A 15,755-nucleotide genomic window follows, 5' to 3' on the forward strand; every position below is an offset into this window, starting at 1 on the left:
TTGAGATCATGACCCCTCTGAAATCAGAAGTTAGGCTCTTAATGGACTGCACCACCCCCTTTTCATGGAATTTTATGTACAAAAGTAAATTTGCTGTATGTACAGGTAATGGAACTAAACCTAATTGTTATCAGAGTCAGATATAAGGAGGGGAATATTCAGGGCATGGTTGCAAATATGGACATTGACCTGCATTCCCTAAAGGGAATAAAAGGCTAATTGCCTAAGGGATTGCTTTTTTTTTAAATCTGGAAACATCTGTTGGTTCGTCCATAAACTTCTACCTGTGTTTTATGTTCTTGATGGAAACTTTTTTCACAAGAATTAGATTTCCTTGACATCTACTCAAATTTATTCTATCTTCTCATGCTAGCTCAAATCCGGTTACCTACACAGTACTTTGTGGCCAGCAGGGTCAGGCATATGGGAATATGTGCAAGGTGGTTAATGAATTCTTCACCTTTCGACAACAACCCTGCCTCCAGAGCCATGTCTGCTTTAGGGCTTTACACTAATGTTAAGGCTCTACAAATACTGCGTGACTGTGAATGAGGCAAAATAAAATCCCTTTTGTAAAAATGAAACCACTACATCTTAGAAAGGAAAGAAGTAGAAATAAAGTAGAAATGATGTAGAGAGTTTTGAGACGGAGTTGAAATAGACCATAAGCCCACGTATTGACAATAAATTAGCTACTTCTCAGTAATCCAATATGGCCACAGAAGCCCCAAAATATTCTCTATATATGTAGAGTTATTCTGTCATAAGAAGAGGATATTTCTTCTTTTTATTATTCTGAGCATTGTCTATATGAATATTATTCTTTCTTTCTTTTTTTAAAATTTTATTTATATATTCCTGAGAGACACAGAGAGAGAGGCAGAGACACAGGCAGAGGGAGAAGCAGGCTCTTTGCAGGTTACGCGACGTGGACCCGGGCCTCCAGGATCAGGCCCTGGGCTGAAGGCAGTGCTAAGCCGCTGAGCCACCTGGGGGTGCCCCGGAATGACCTATTGTTATCTTGAGCACTGCTGATGGTGGGTGTGATGGTTATTTTAATGCATCAACGCAATGAGCCCTGGGGTGCCCAGGTATTTGGTCAAACGTTATTCTGAGTGTTTCTGTGAAGTTGTTTTTAGATGAATTTAACATTTACATTGATTGAGTACATCTGATTGCTCTCCCTAACGCGGATGGGCCTCATCCAATCAGTTGAAGGCCCGACTAGAACAAAAGGCTACTTCTCCTTCATATAAGGGGATTTCCTAATGCCTGACTGTCTTTGAGCAGGGGCATTGGATTTTTTTCCTCTGAGTTTGGAATCAAACCGTAGCCGGTCCCCAACTATGATGGTTCTACTTAACGATTTTTCAACTCTATGATGGTTCAAAAGTGATATGCATTCAGTAGCAACTGTACTTCACATTTCGAATTTTGATCTTTTCCCTGGCTTGTAATATGCAGCTCGATATTCTTTTGTGATGCAGGGTGGCAGCAGGGAGTGGCAGCTCCCAAATGTTACCAGATCCTAAGGCAAACAGCCAATACACTTACAACCATTTTGTACAAGTACAACCGTTCGGTTTTTTGCTTACAGCACAATACTCAAAAAATTACATGAGATAAGTAGTATGAGGAAGATACTATGTATACTGCTATGAAAATTCTCCAAGGTTTAGCATATGATAAGCTAGAATATATCGTAAGGCAATGTTCACAAAATATTTTATATGGATGCTAGTTTCCCCTTTTGTAGAAAAAGGAAAGTATTTCAGTTTCGAAGAAGTTGCAGAAAACACATCTCTTCAGAACTTTTTGCAGCCTTCTTATGTTAATGTATTTCATGAATCTCTAAAATAATACGGTATGGATAATGTAATATGCAGTGCTTCTCAAACTTAATCGAAGTTCTTTTTATTATGAAGCATATTGATAATTATCCATACAAATCTTTGTCCCTTAAGACAACCTTCTGTGGTCACTTAGAGGACCTCCTTCATGAAGCTGTGCTTAAAACTTCATGGCCTTATCTTTTACGGAGTAGTTACATGAGAAGTATTCATAGGAGGAATGACTTCGCTATTTTATAGATACAAATGTGTTCAAAGAAATGGATTAGTCACTCGATGTGCTGTCTACAAGAACATTCACTTAAGAAATCCTCTCAGGGTCCAAGTCCTGAAAATGCCCCTCATAGATTTTCTTCTTTGGACTGTGGTAGTCTAAGTATTTGGATCCCACTGAAGATAACTAAAACGCATGGGAAGGATATAAAAGACCTTCTAAAGGGTAAAGGGCACTGATGTGCTCATAAAAAACTAAATGAATTCTCACACTGGTGACCGTTAAGAGTAGACACTTGGAGATGTAAACTGAGCCCAGAGCTGACTTTTACTTTGAGAACATTTGCAACATGGAGGGAACTTGGACTTCACACCAAGAATTCAATTAAAAGTGATCTGAAAAAAAAATAAAAATTTAAAAAAATTTAAAAAAAGTGATCTGAATTGCACTACTGGGTTTTTACCTAAAGAATACAAAATCACTATTTTGAAGGGACATATGCACCTCTATGTTTATTGCAGCATTATTTCCAATAGCCAAATTATGGAAGCAGCTCAAGTGTCTATGGATAGAAAAATGGATAAAGAAGTGTGTGTGTGTGTGTGTGTGTGTGTGTGTGATGGGATATTATCCATAAGGAGAATGAAATCTTGCCATTTGCAACAACATGAATGGAGCTAGAGAGTATGATGCTAAGTGAAATAATCCAGTCAGAGAATGACAACTCATGTGTGGAGTTTAAGAAACAAGACAGGTGAATAAATGGAAAACAAAAGAGAGAGAAAACCCCCCAAAACAGGTTCTTCACTATGGAGAACAAACGAATGGTTACCAGAGAGGTGATACGTGGGAGGTTGGGTGAAATAGGTGAAGGGGATTAGAGTACACTCATCACGATAAACACTAAGCAATGAATAGAATTGTTGAATCACTATATCATACAACTGAACACAATATAACACCGTATGTTAACTATACTGGAATCAACATAAAAAAATATGATAATGAACTTGTAGTGTTGTAGTGCCTCAGCGGCAGCTTGACTGAAGCAAATACAAATCCTTTCGGAAGGAACCCACACTTAGTCCAGCCCTCAAGCATCCCACAAGCAGTTCAGAGTAAAGAAGTAAATGTAAAGGAAAAAGGCAACAAAAACAAACGACAGCAGGTCTTAGAAGCAACAAGAAAGGACTTCAGGTAAGGAAATGATCAGACACTGGCTTGAAATGATTGTGTTTAAAGGAAGACGAGCGAGCTCATGAAGATACCTGATGCAAGTAAGAAACTCTGAGGCTTTATTGTTTAGATTAAATGAAGGGACCAAAACGAATAACAAGTGAACTCCGCCTGCTGGTGACACTTGGGTCTGATGAGGACGTTGGAAAGGTGATGGAAAGGGATTTTAGCAGGTAATCACCCAAAGGGTCCAAAATCATGCCGGTTCTGTACATCCGTTCTTAATTCAGCATCCTCTGTATTATTAGGCACCTTTCTCTTCTCCTGTACCGTATTTCTTCTCTCCATCCTCAGTAGAAGTATTAGATAGGCTGTTGGCCCATCACGGATCTTGGAAAGGCAAATAGGGGTTTTGAAGATTCTGAGTTTCCCTGCTTAAATGGCAGGTTGTTCAGCAAGGGCTCCGCGTGGAAGTTCCAGGCAACTAGAACCATTTGTGATGAAATGACTGCAGGCCACGTTATGTGTCTTCCATTCTCTGTTCTCCCCCTTCTCCTTTTGTATGGTTACCTATCCATGCTCTTTATCCTCTTCTTTTCATTTCTTTCTTCGTCTAGTCAGCATAGTTCCTGGTAAAGCGTTCTGATGGAAAGAGAAGAGGAAATGACTTTAGTGGAGGCTAGAAAGAGCAGAAGGGCTTTCTCAGGGCAGAGGGAAAGAGAGATCACATACACCAGTCGCAGGCTTCAGAGGAATTGCGGGTTGTGGGGCAGCGCCCATGGATCAGGATGGATCCAAAATGCACAACTTACAGAAGGCAAGGAGCAGAATGGCTTGAACTCCATGAAATGGGCTGAGACAATAAATCTCTTTGTCACCATTATTAAAATAACTATCACAAGAGAAGCTTTGTTATGTATATGAATGATTTTTTAAAACATTATTGGAAATATTATGTACTACAGCCTACCTCCCTATGCTCCAGTATTATCCTCTATACCGTGGGAATAGTACAAGTGCTTCCTGGGTTGTTGTAAAAGAGTAATACATGCGAGGCACTTTGAACAGGGCTAGCAACACAGAAACTACGCAATTAATGTTAGCTTCTCCTCTCATTTTACGATTTTTGACATTATTATTAGGGCTCTGCTAGAAGAGTAGAAGGTGCGTATAAGCTGGTGAGGGTGGTCAAGGAGGGCGATCCAAAGGAATGATGTTCAACTGGGAATGGACCTAAAAAGAGCATGGAAATCACACTCCTTAGAAAAAGTTAGCACGTAAAAGACACACGTTGTGAGGTGCTGCTCCAATGTATTCCTCAGGAAGGGGAGGAAAAAAAAAAAAAGGAAAGGGAGGAAAATTTTGAGTGAGAAGCGAGCAACAGGATTAAATGCCACAGAGAGTTTGCTGTGGGTGGACAGAGAAAGAATTTAGGATTTACTGATCAGGACGCCACAGTATTATGGGCTGAACCGCATCTCCTCAAACTTCGTATGGTGAAGGCCTCGCACTCAGTACCTCAGAAGGTGACTGTGTTTGGAGATAGGGCCTTTGGAGAAGTGATTAAGTTAAAATGAGTCCATTAGGATGGGCACTAGTCCAACAAGCCTGGTGTGCTTATCGGAAGAGGAAATTTAGACTCCCAAAAAGAGACACCAGGGACGTGAGCGCATGGAGTAAAGACCTTAGACACGGAGAGGAAATAGCTATTGCAAGCCAAAGAGAAACCTCAGAAGAAATCAACCCCGCTGACACGAGCATCTGGGAAGTCTAGCCTCTAGGATTGTGAGAAAGTGAGTTTGTGTCGTGGGAGTCCCCGTCTGTGGTGGTTTGTTGGGGCGACCCTAGCAAATGACTCCGTTCTGCTCCAAGAGAAGAGCTAGGCCAGAAGGCAGTAGTTAGGGACGGCTGCATGGCAAAGACTTAGAAGCTGCTGGGAAGTAACGGGTTTTTAAAAGGTTGGTAATGGACCATGAGTTTTCCCCCAGAGGTCACTGTGGGTGTGCTTTCTTTCTCCTACAACATGCCTTTTAGAATTAGCCATTTTTTGCTTTCTTCAAAATGTATTGTTATAATAAAATAATTTTAAAAATGCTATATGGATAAGCTACACTATCTGTATGTCAACATAAAAATAGCTAAATCTATCTTGTGACCACAGGGCAAGTCAGGGCATTTGTTTTTGTTTCTTTATAAAATTATAAAATTTGGGATCCCTGGGTGGCGCAGCGGTTTGGCGCCTGCCTTTGGCCCAGGGCACGATCCTGGAGACCCGGGATCGAATCCCACGTCGGGCTCCCGGTGCATGGAGCCTGCTTCTCCCTCTGCCTGTGTCTCTGCCTCTCTCTCTCTCTCTGTGACTATGACTATCATAAATAAAAAAAAAATTAAAAAAAAATAAAATTATAAAGTTTTATTTAAATTTAATTAATTAACATACAGGGTACCACTAGTTTCAGAGGTAGAGCTCAGGAATTCATCAGTTGCATGTGACACCCAGTGCTCATCACGTCACGTGCCCTCCTTATTGCCCATCACCCAGGCACCCCGTCCTTCCACCCCCACCCCTCCAGCAACCCCCAGTTTGTTCCCGGAGTTAAGAGTCTCTTAGGGCTTGCCATCCTCTCCGATTTTGTCTTTTTTTCCCCGTCGCTCCCCCTACACTCCTCTGTTTTATTTCTTGGCATTTGCTTTTATAGTTATGATATCAGCAGCTCCCGGAATTGGAAATGTAGTTTTTCTAGAGTCAGGAAGATTTCTATTTTTGCAGCAGGTGGGGGTGGGAGCAAGGTCATGAGGAAGAGATATAAAAGTATTGAGGGTAGTCTTTGTTTCCCTCTAAAACAGTGTCTTTGCCTAGAGTTCCAGCTCCTAAATTACAGAAGTAAGACCACTGACGCACTCTATCAAAGGCTCAAGACATATGTAGCGAGCATTTAGCAGTTTTAAATATGCAAGCTCAAGAATTCAGGTTTTACAAGAGTTCACTAACTTGATTCCATACCATCCTCCCAGATTAAGCCTGTTCTCGCTGATGCCAAACTTCTGTGTGTCTCCTCAGTCTTGTATGATGTTCTCACTGTCGTCCCCATGGTTCTGGTCACGTGTTACTTATATCTGGAACGGCATTCTACCACTAGTCCCAAACGTTCTATATACGTCTCAATTCTACTCCTCTCAAGGTCTGCTCAAGTCCCTCCTCTCCTACTGAAGCCTTATCTATATATTCTAATCAAAAGGAGTCTGTTTCTTTTTTTATTTAGACTCAATTTGCCAACATACAGTATAAGACCCAGTGCTCATCCCACCAAGTGCTCTCTTCGGTGCCCGTCACCCAGTGGCTCCATCTCCCCACCCACCTCCCCTTCTGCAACCCTTTGCTTGTTTCCCAGAGTTAAGAGTCTCTCGTGGTTTGCCTTCCTCTCTAACTTTTCCCCCATACGGTTTCCCCTCTTCCCTTATGGATCCTTGTACTGTTACTTATATTCCACATATGAGTGACATCATATGATAACTGTGCTTCCCCAATTAATTTTTTCCAATCTGTACAATACCTCCACGTTCCATCCACGTTGAAGCAATTGGTGGGTATTCATTCTCTCTGATGGCTGAGGGATATTCCATTGTATACATAGACCACAGCTTCTTTATCCAGCATCTGTCAAAGGACATCTCAGCTCCTCCCACACTGTGGCTATTGTGGACACTGCTGCTGTGAACATCGGGGTGCAGGTGTCCCGGCGTTTCACTGCATCTGTATCTATCTTTGGGGTAAATCCCCAGCAGTGCAGTTGCTGGGTCATAGGGAAGATCTACTTTTAACTCTTTGAGGAACCTCCACACAGTTTTCCAGACTGGCTGCACCAGTTCACATTCCCACCAACAGTGCAAGAGGGTTCCCCTTTCTCCATAAAAAGGAGTCTGTTTTTTAATTCTTTCCCGTAGTGCTTATGTTCTGTTCCTCCAGAATAGGATGAAAACTATTAGCCTGGGATTTGGGTATTCTTTGGTTCAAATGTGAGATCTTTTACCTTACAGCCATTCAACTTTGGGTGAAGTGTTTAACTTCTCTGAAACTTTATTTTCTTGTGAGAGTAAATGGATAATAAGATTGTGCTAATGATTAAATCAGACTCTAGGTTTGACATACAGAGCATATAGCTGGTGACCAGGAGTCTGTGTGCTTTTTGTTGGAAAAGTAACTTACTCTAAGTAAAAATGAGGCTCTCCTAAAGACATAAGGACATCTCAAAATAATCCAGGACAGACTAAACAACCAGGCTGTAGGGTCAGTGGGAACTGAAGTAATCCTAAGTGCCAGCCACTTCCCCATCTTTGTCTTTCTGTCGCATGGCATCCTGTTTCCTCTCTGCCTAGCTGCTCTGATCCCTCACTCCCAGGCAGCTTCGCAGAGTCTCAATTTCTTCCTCACAGAGGGCTCTGAAATGACCTCTGCAGCCTGAACTCTAGGTGAGCCTTCAGCTCAACCACCAAAATCATAGGTAACTGTCTTTCTTCTTCTTTTGGTTCAAATTCCTCAAGGAAAGATCTATTGGCTTGGCTTCTCTTCAGATGAGACCATCAACATTGATGTCTTGCCTAGCATGGGCCGCCTCTGCCAGGGGTCAGCCCTTTTTCACTCATCTGTTACCTGGCCACTTTGTAGTCCGCACTTGCCATATGGAAGAAAGGAATGAGGCAGATTCCCTATGTGTGTGTGTGTGTGTGTGAGAGAGAGAGAGAGAAAGAGAGAGAGAGACTAATGGTGGAGGATGGCTGGAGAGCAGATATCATAAAATATTTCTAGGATTTCTAGTGAAATGTTCACTACTCCTCACAATTGAACACTGATCTTACTCTATCATTTATTTTTCATACTTGTTTGACCCAAATGAATGTATCTTCTTTTGTCTGCAGAAGTATTTATAACACTTGGCCACACATCACTTTGTATATTATTTATATTTATTCAACAACATTCATCAGACATTCATTAAATACCTACCTGTCAAGCACTAGTACTAAAGATATGATAATAAATCAGGTAAACACAAGTCTTGCGGCGCTTACATTCTGAAATTTTTATGTCTATATATGATCCTAGTTAGGCACAGGAGATTGGAAAGTTGTAATGATTTTATGTAATCATCTTTAGAATGGAGCCTTCCGTCTCCACACAGTTTAAAAATGCAACCACAGTGGCTCAGTCAGCTAAGCATCTGACTCTTGATTTCAGCTCCGGTCATGATCCCAGGGTGGTGAGATGGAGCCCTGCATCGGGCTCCCTGCTGAGCTCTGAGCATAGAGCCTGCTTGAGAGTCTCTCTCCCTACCCTTTCCCCCCTCACTGTGCATGTACAGTCTCTCTCTCACCAAATAAAATAAAATAATAAAATAAAATAAAATAAAATAAAATAAGATAAAATAAAATAATAAAATAATAAAATAAAATAAAATAAAATAAAATAAAATAAAATAAAATAAATGGAAGCACTACTGTGGTTACACCCAATTTTCTTCTTCCCTGACATATTTTTCTTCCTAGCTTTGTATTAACACATCACGTGTTATATTTAATTAATCTGTTGTCTTCATTACTAGAATGAAAGCTCACAAAAAAAGGGTTTTTTATCCCTTTTCTTCACTCTGTATTTTTAGAACTGATATCTGTTGAAAGCATGAATAAGTGAAGGTCTGAATGAATTATGATATTTAATTGTTGTCAAGCACATATTGAGCGTCAGGCATTGTGTTAGCTCTTTTTATACAGATTGGCTTATTTACCCTTCCCAATGACTCCGTGAGGCTCCTAGTTATGGGTATCACCGTGTGTGGATTGAAAAACTGAACATAAAGAGCCTAAATTCTTTGCCCAAGTTCACATGGCCAGCAGTGAGAGACAAACTTGGATTCAGGTCTGTTTGACCCCAGAGCTCGTGTTCATCACCAATGGACTATATACAACTTTTAAACAAAATACTGGCCTGTGAAAATAGGATGGGTCTATACTGGTCCATGCCTCACTGTATTATTCATTTTTTTAAATGGAAATATTGATTTTAAGTATATTTTTGGTTGAGGAAACAATGCAAATGGCTTGCTGTACTTCAGTGTCCTTGGCTCCATAGCCTTCCCCTCTCCTGCCAGGATTCTTGGGGAGGAGTCCTGAAATAAATCCAGTAATGTACACCAGAGGAGAGTAAGGAGAGAGAGCTAAGGGGGCACTGTGGAAATGCAACACAGTCATTCACAGAATTCTGAATTACTTATCATTCCCAATATACAAGCAAACCCACTCTTTTCTGTATAACAAAGGAGAACTCTTCATTGGTGCAATGGCGAATTCCAATATCCCTTCCCTTCAGGAATTTACAGGGAAGTGGGAATAACAAGGCCACAGCTGTGGCAGGGATGTATGCTCAAGGTCGTAGATCACATGGCACAGGCACCTGACTCAATGTTTCTTAGAGGAGGACTGCCAGGGTGCTGAGGGAGGCCGGAACCTGGGGAAGCAAAAATAGTAAATTTACGAGGCAAATCATGGAGAGTCTGAGGGGCCCACCAAGAATGAGAAGGCTCATATTCTCGGAACAGAGAGCGACAGATACCTTATTCTCTCCTTTCCTCTTCTCTAGTCCTGCGAATAGATGCCACAAATCCTTTGTTCATATTGGAATGAATTAAATCTATTTTGCTCCTATAGTTAAAGTTATTCACTTATCTTTTATTCATAATGGAATCAGAATCACAGAGCTGAAAAAAAATTATCTACCCATCACTTTTTTTAAAATTGAGGACATCTTAGCTCTTTTAATTAAAAGCATTGGGGGGAGGGACCTTCCTTTACCATCTCTGGTTCCAGAGCCTACTGTTTCTCACTATTATCCTGCAATAAATATTTGCTGCCCTGGATTGTGTTTCTTATTAAGTTTTGGTCTAGGGTATTTGTAGTAGGCAAAAATATTTATCTTTTAAATAAAACAAGAAGCCAAGTAACAACATCATCTTGCTCTGGGTGCAATATGAAAACAGCAGATGAACGTGTGGGTTGTGTCCCTGAGCTGGTGGCAGGGCTCTGAGGAGCTGTGAATGCAGCCGCTGAGACTCTGAAGAGCCTCTTGTTCCTGTGCAGAGGGACAGGACACGCAGTTTATAATGCACTAATCAAATCCCTCTGCTTTTCCTCAGAGATGGTTGTGAATCACCCAGAAACAACTAGAATACAGTTCAGCCCTTAAAATAAGTGACAAAGTCTGAAAGAGATTAAAGAAAGCAGAATTTGATAGCATAGATTAACACACGTGAAAAATACCAGAGATTTTTACACTGAAAACATACGAAAATAACACCGCGGCAGCGATGGCTGTGTCTGAAATGCTTTTCTGATGACAGAACTGAAGAAAAGAGTGCAAAATCACAAACATGTCCAAGCTAGGTAATGGGACATTTTTAACTAACGTATTTGAAAACCAACTGATTCTAGAAATTGTAGCTTCCAGTTTTGCATTGATGGATTTTCTACCTTTTTTTCCCCTCTTAATTCCAAATCCCAACACCCTGCCAAGAATGGAGCTACAAATAACTGAGTGCCTTCTTTGGAGTTTCTCAGTTCCCTTGTGATTGTATAGAATTTCCATAGAATTTTCTCTAGTGGACGTAGCAAAAATGGCAGAGTTTCGTTGAAAGAAGTTAAAAAAAAAAAAAAAGGTACACTCTGCTTCATGCTTCAGCCTAGGAGAAGGAGATGTAAGGACAGATCATTCAAAGCAAACCCAATGCTTTGCTTCCTATTTCCTGTATGGACCCAAAAACCCACAATCTCCCAGACCTGGGTAGGGTGGAGAAAACACATGCCAGTAGAGGTAATTTGAATGGAAGACAAAGGGGATGTTCAAGGACCCTGGAAGTCAGCAGACCACCCTGGAAACTAAACTTCTTGTCTATCTTAGAAGAAATCGGGGCAAGTGGTTTTGAGATCTGAGAGCCAGAGCTGGGGTATCCACCTTGCAGATCTATCTCAAGCATCAAACCTTGTCCCTTTCCCTCCCCCACTCCGTGTCTCTCTGGCTCTACCTCTCATTGTCTCTGTCGCTCTTTCTTTCTATATCCATTTCCCTTTCTTTTCCTGAGATAGTCATGAAATTTTATGAGCAAATAGAAAACTGGTTTATGTACGGAAGCAATATTTCTCAGTGCCTACTGTTTCAGTTTAGTAGAGAAGTGGAAACATTTTGGCAGTCGATTCAGATGGTATTAAATTAAAAATCCTATTCATTCTACTTTGTAAGATAGTAAAAAAGAAAGATCTTCAAGTACATTAGAAATCGACCGCTAGCAGTTACGCAATCATGGAATCAGGTTCGAAGTGTACCTTCATTAGTCTATTCAACAGATATTTCTTGAATACCTACTATGTGACAATTATTTTCCCCAAACTTAGGCCATTTACAGAAGGGCTTTGATATTCACACGTACTACTTGCATTTGGTGGTGTACTGTGGCATCTTTTGAGAGCATAAATGTGTGTGATATTTAGCCCGCGATCAACAGTTGCTCGAGCTAGTAGGCTCTTCTTAAACTGACATGACATGTTGGTCGTATTTTGAGGATTTTTTTTTTCTACAGCACGTTTTTTTCTTTCAGATTAAATTTTGCTAGCAGATGCCGATTCCCTCAGTGTTAATCATACACATGCATCTTGCTGACAATTGCAGGATATGAAATTTAAGACAACAAGTTTTCAGGAAATTATCAGACTTACTGAATGAGAATTTTTCTTGATGCTTTTGCTCTCTTTTTTATAATTTCCTATATATACCGTTTGAATGCTGGAGACAGTTTCCTCTAGAATAAAGAATGGAGGAAATTGGGTTGATCTCAAAGACTTAAAAGAGAAATAACAAAGTCTGTTCAGCAACCAAGCGGCCTGGTTTCTAATATGAACTCGGGGAGCGAAAAGATAGATCATTTTCACTGAGGTGTCTGTCCTTTCTAGATCTCTTCTCTATTAGATGCTCACATCTGTTGAACCCTTACGATGTCCCAGGTAACTGGTTTTAGTTAGAATGTTTCACGTGCTGTCTCCTTTTATTCTTATGACAATCCCTATTGGTACTGTGATGATCCCCACTTTATAGACGGAGAAATCAAAGCTCAGAAAAATTAAGTAACTTGCCCAAGCAGGTACAGTCAACAAACAGCAGAGCCGGAATTCAGACCTCGGCAGTTTGCTTATCACCACACTGCGCTGTGCTGCTTCCCTGCAACACCTTCCAGCAAAACACTCTAATGAAAAACCAGCAGGATCGTGAGTTACAATACTCTGTAATTTTTCATTTTTTTCTTTTTAGATTATTTAAAATTATAAACACAATACTTAACCAACTACATAGAAGTGTGTAAAGTTAAAATTAAGATACTCTATTTCTTAATACCTTTCTCCTACAAATTTGACTGTCAATGATTTACTGTGTATCCTTCCGGAGATTTCTATGCTCATATAACCTAATTTTTAAAAGCAAAAATGTAGTATAGGGTAAGTATTGCTCCATATTTTTTTTTAAAAATAGAATAACTTATGATACACATCCCCATCGGTACATATAAATTTACCAAATTTTATTTAAAGAATTGCCTACAGTTCTTCTTTATGTATATATAATAATTTATTTAACTCTGCTTCTACTGATGAAAGTTTATATTGTGCCTAAAATTTCATTATTACCACATTGTAACAATGGACAGTCCTGTATATGTGCTCACATGTATACGTGCGCTCACATTTTTAGAAAATAGATTCCCAGAAGTAACGTACTTTTGAAAATCTCAAAGGCTACTGTTAATTAATTAATTAATTAATTATTTTTTATTTTTGGCTACTGTTAATTTAAAGAATCACTTGAGACTAGCTTATTTTTTAATGAGATTGGCCTGTTGAGTTCTAATAATAATGCTAAAAAGAATGAATATTTCCCATTCATTTTTTTCTCCTTTCCCCTTTATTCCAAGGAGGCTTCTTTTTAAATTTCTTAAAAGATTTTATTTATTTATTCATGAGAGACACACAGAGAGAGGGGCAGAGACACAGGCAGAGGGAGAAGCAGGCTCCCTGTGGGGAGCCCGTCGCAGGACTCGATCTCAGGACCCCAGGGTCACGCTCTGAGCTGAAGGCAGATGCTCAACCGCTGAGCCCCCCAGGGATCCCTAGATTAGGAGTTTATCATGTAATAAAACCCTCCAAATACAGAGAAGAGGTAGTAGAATTCACAAAAGGGGTGATCCCGACCTGGAGAGGGTGAGTCTCACGGCAGGGTCGTCTCCTTTGCCCACAGGAGGGAAAGCGCAGTCCTGCGGGTGGGCACACAGCAGCCAGCAAAGAGCTACTGAGCTGCCCACGACATGGACACTTAACAGCGGGTTGGCAGGTGACCCGCGCCGATGACAGATTACTTTTGTGCGGATATTGTGAAGCGACATAGAAGGTCATTGCTTGCCCAGCACCAGTTGGGCCAAGTTGGGCCGACTGACCCTGCGCGCCCCGTCTCTGCCTTTTATCGCAGTCCTGCCCCTGCCTTTAGAGGAGCTCAAGGGGCGCGGGCTGCGAGCTGCATCAGGATCCGGCGGCCGCGGCAGCTAGTTCACGTGGCTCTGCCAGGGCGTGTGGCAGTTTTCAGCGCATCACAACAGGAACACTCGTTTTCATCTAAGTGAGGCCGACACGCAAGTCCGCCCTGGCACGCGGTACCCACCACGGACACCACGGAGGGAAAACGTCAGGGAGGCTCCTATTTTTCTGACGTTACAAAGAGAGAACAGAGATGCCTGCGTGTTTCACATTAGTGGGCATAATTGCCTTTCGTTCGGGAGCTGCTTAACGTCGTGTGATTGTCGGAAAGAGTGAACACGACACAGATTCAACGTCCTTTTGGTCAGTGCCGTGTCCTCGGACAAACCACGTGGCTCTGCCCTCTGCGGCCTCCCCCGGACCATGGGAGCAGCCGGTTCTCTGCCACCGTCCAGGATGCTTTGAGAACGGGAACACGGCTGCCAGAGTCGGGAGGACTGCGACTGTCACCGAGACGTGGCTCAAAGGCGACGGCAGCCACCCTCCGTGCACCACCCCTCAGGCCTTTGTCCCCTCAGCCGGGCATGAGTCTGGGGGGTCCTGTCCTGTTGCCTGTGACGCCCCGAGGAGAGGCAAGCGCCCTCCCTCCTGGCTAGGAGACTGCAGGGAGGCCTGCCCAGAGGCGCGGGGTCAGAGGTCAGCGGCCGGCTCTGCGGGGGTGCTGCCCTGTCACCCAGGGCACATCTAGCCCAGGACCAAGCCTGGCGGGTGGACGATGCCCGAGCTCCGGGAGCTGCCCATGTAACCACCCTGAGACTCCCAGCCCCCTGTGGTCCTCCTCTGCCAGCCTGTCCTCGGGGCCCTGGAGCATCCTATGGGCACACGGTTACTGGTCCAGGGCACTTCCTCAGCTTCAAGCCTACTTTTCCGAACCAGAGTGAACGTTTGGACCACTTTCCACCAGACCCAGGTTGGGGGGCCGCGTCCTAACAGTCCAGGCCTCGGGGTTCTCGAAGCCCCAGCAGCTTAAGCAGGGGGCGCGGGCAAGGGAGGGTCGGAAACCTGCTTTTGCTGTGACTTGGCAGGTGGTCTGGGATTGTCGCAGCAGGTGTGGGGGGAGAACCAAGCGCGGGTTGGGAACCCTGCCCCACGAAGGAGGGTGTCCCGGGGGCCTGCGGGAAGAGCAGCGGCCTGGGCTGGATGGAGGAGCTCGAGGAGGAGCCCCTGGAGCTCAGCCAGGCCCCAGGGCGGACCCTCGGGGTCTCTGTGACGCACCCCCCCCTCCCGCAGGTGCAGGCCTCGCCTGGCCGTGTCCCCCAGGCCAGGGGTGCAGGACCCGCGGGCCGGAGACGCCCTGGTAGCAGGTCGCCCAGCGGGTCCCATCAGGACAACAGCGTCACGTGGGGGAGGACGAGAGGCCTCGCAGCCCCTAAGTGGCCCCGAGCCGGTCCGGAGGCTGCGAAGCTCATGGAGGCCCATCCAGCTCTTCCCAAGGTTCGCAACTTCCAGGTAGACACACTTGGTTTCACCTCGTTCTACACTTTCGAAGAAAGTGTTCTAAGGCCAGGGCGTGTCACCTGGTGAGTGGGAGTCACTAGGCCTCTGTTTTGTCTTTGATGAGGCGTCTTTGCTTTGCTGTGGCTGCCGAGCCCCTGGGACCTGAAATTCCTCTTGCTCATGAAAGTAGTGCCCCAGTCGTTTCTAAGGGACAAGACTGTCGTGGGAATGGACGGGCCTGAGGCCTCCGGAGCCGTCCTGCTGCAATGCTGAGCGGAGGCCGGGCGTTGCTCTAAGCAGAGGTGACCGATGCTTCCTAAAAAGCATGGCATTTTATTTCATAATACGGTCATTCAATTTTCATAATTTAAACCGGAAGTCCCCAATTATATGACCCGCCACTTTTTCAATATTGCACGTTAGTAGTTTAAAAGGTGATGTATGAGGATTCTGAA

This window comes from Canis aureus, chromosome 8 (assembly GCF_053574225.1).
Source record: "Canis aureus isolate CA01 chromosome 8, VMU_Caureus_v.1.0, whole genome shotgun sequence".
In the NCBI taxonomy this organism is placed as follows: Eukaryota; Metazoa; Chordata; class Mammalia; order Carnivora; family Canidae; genus Canis; species Canis aureus.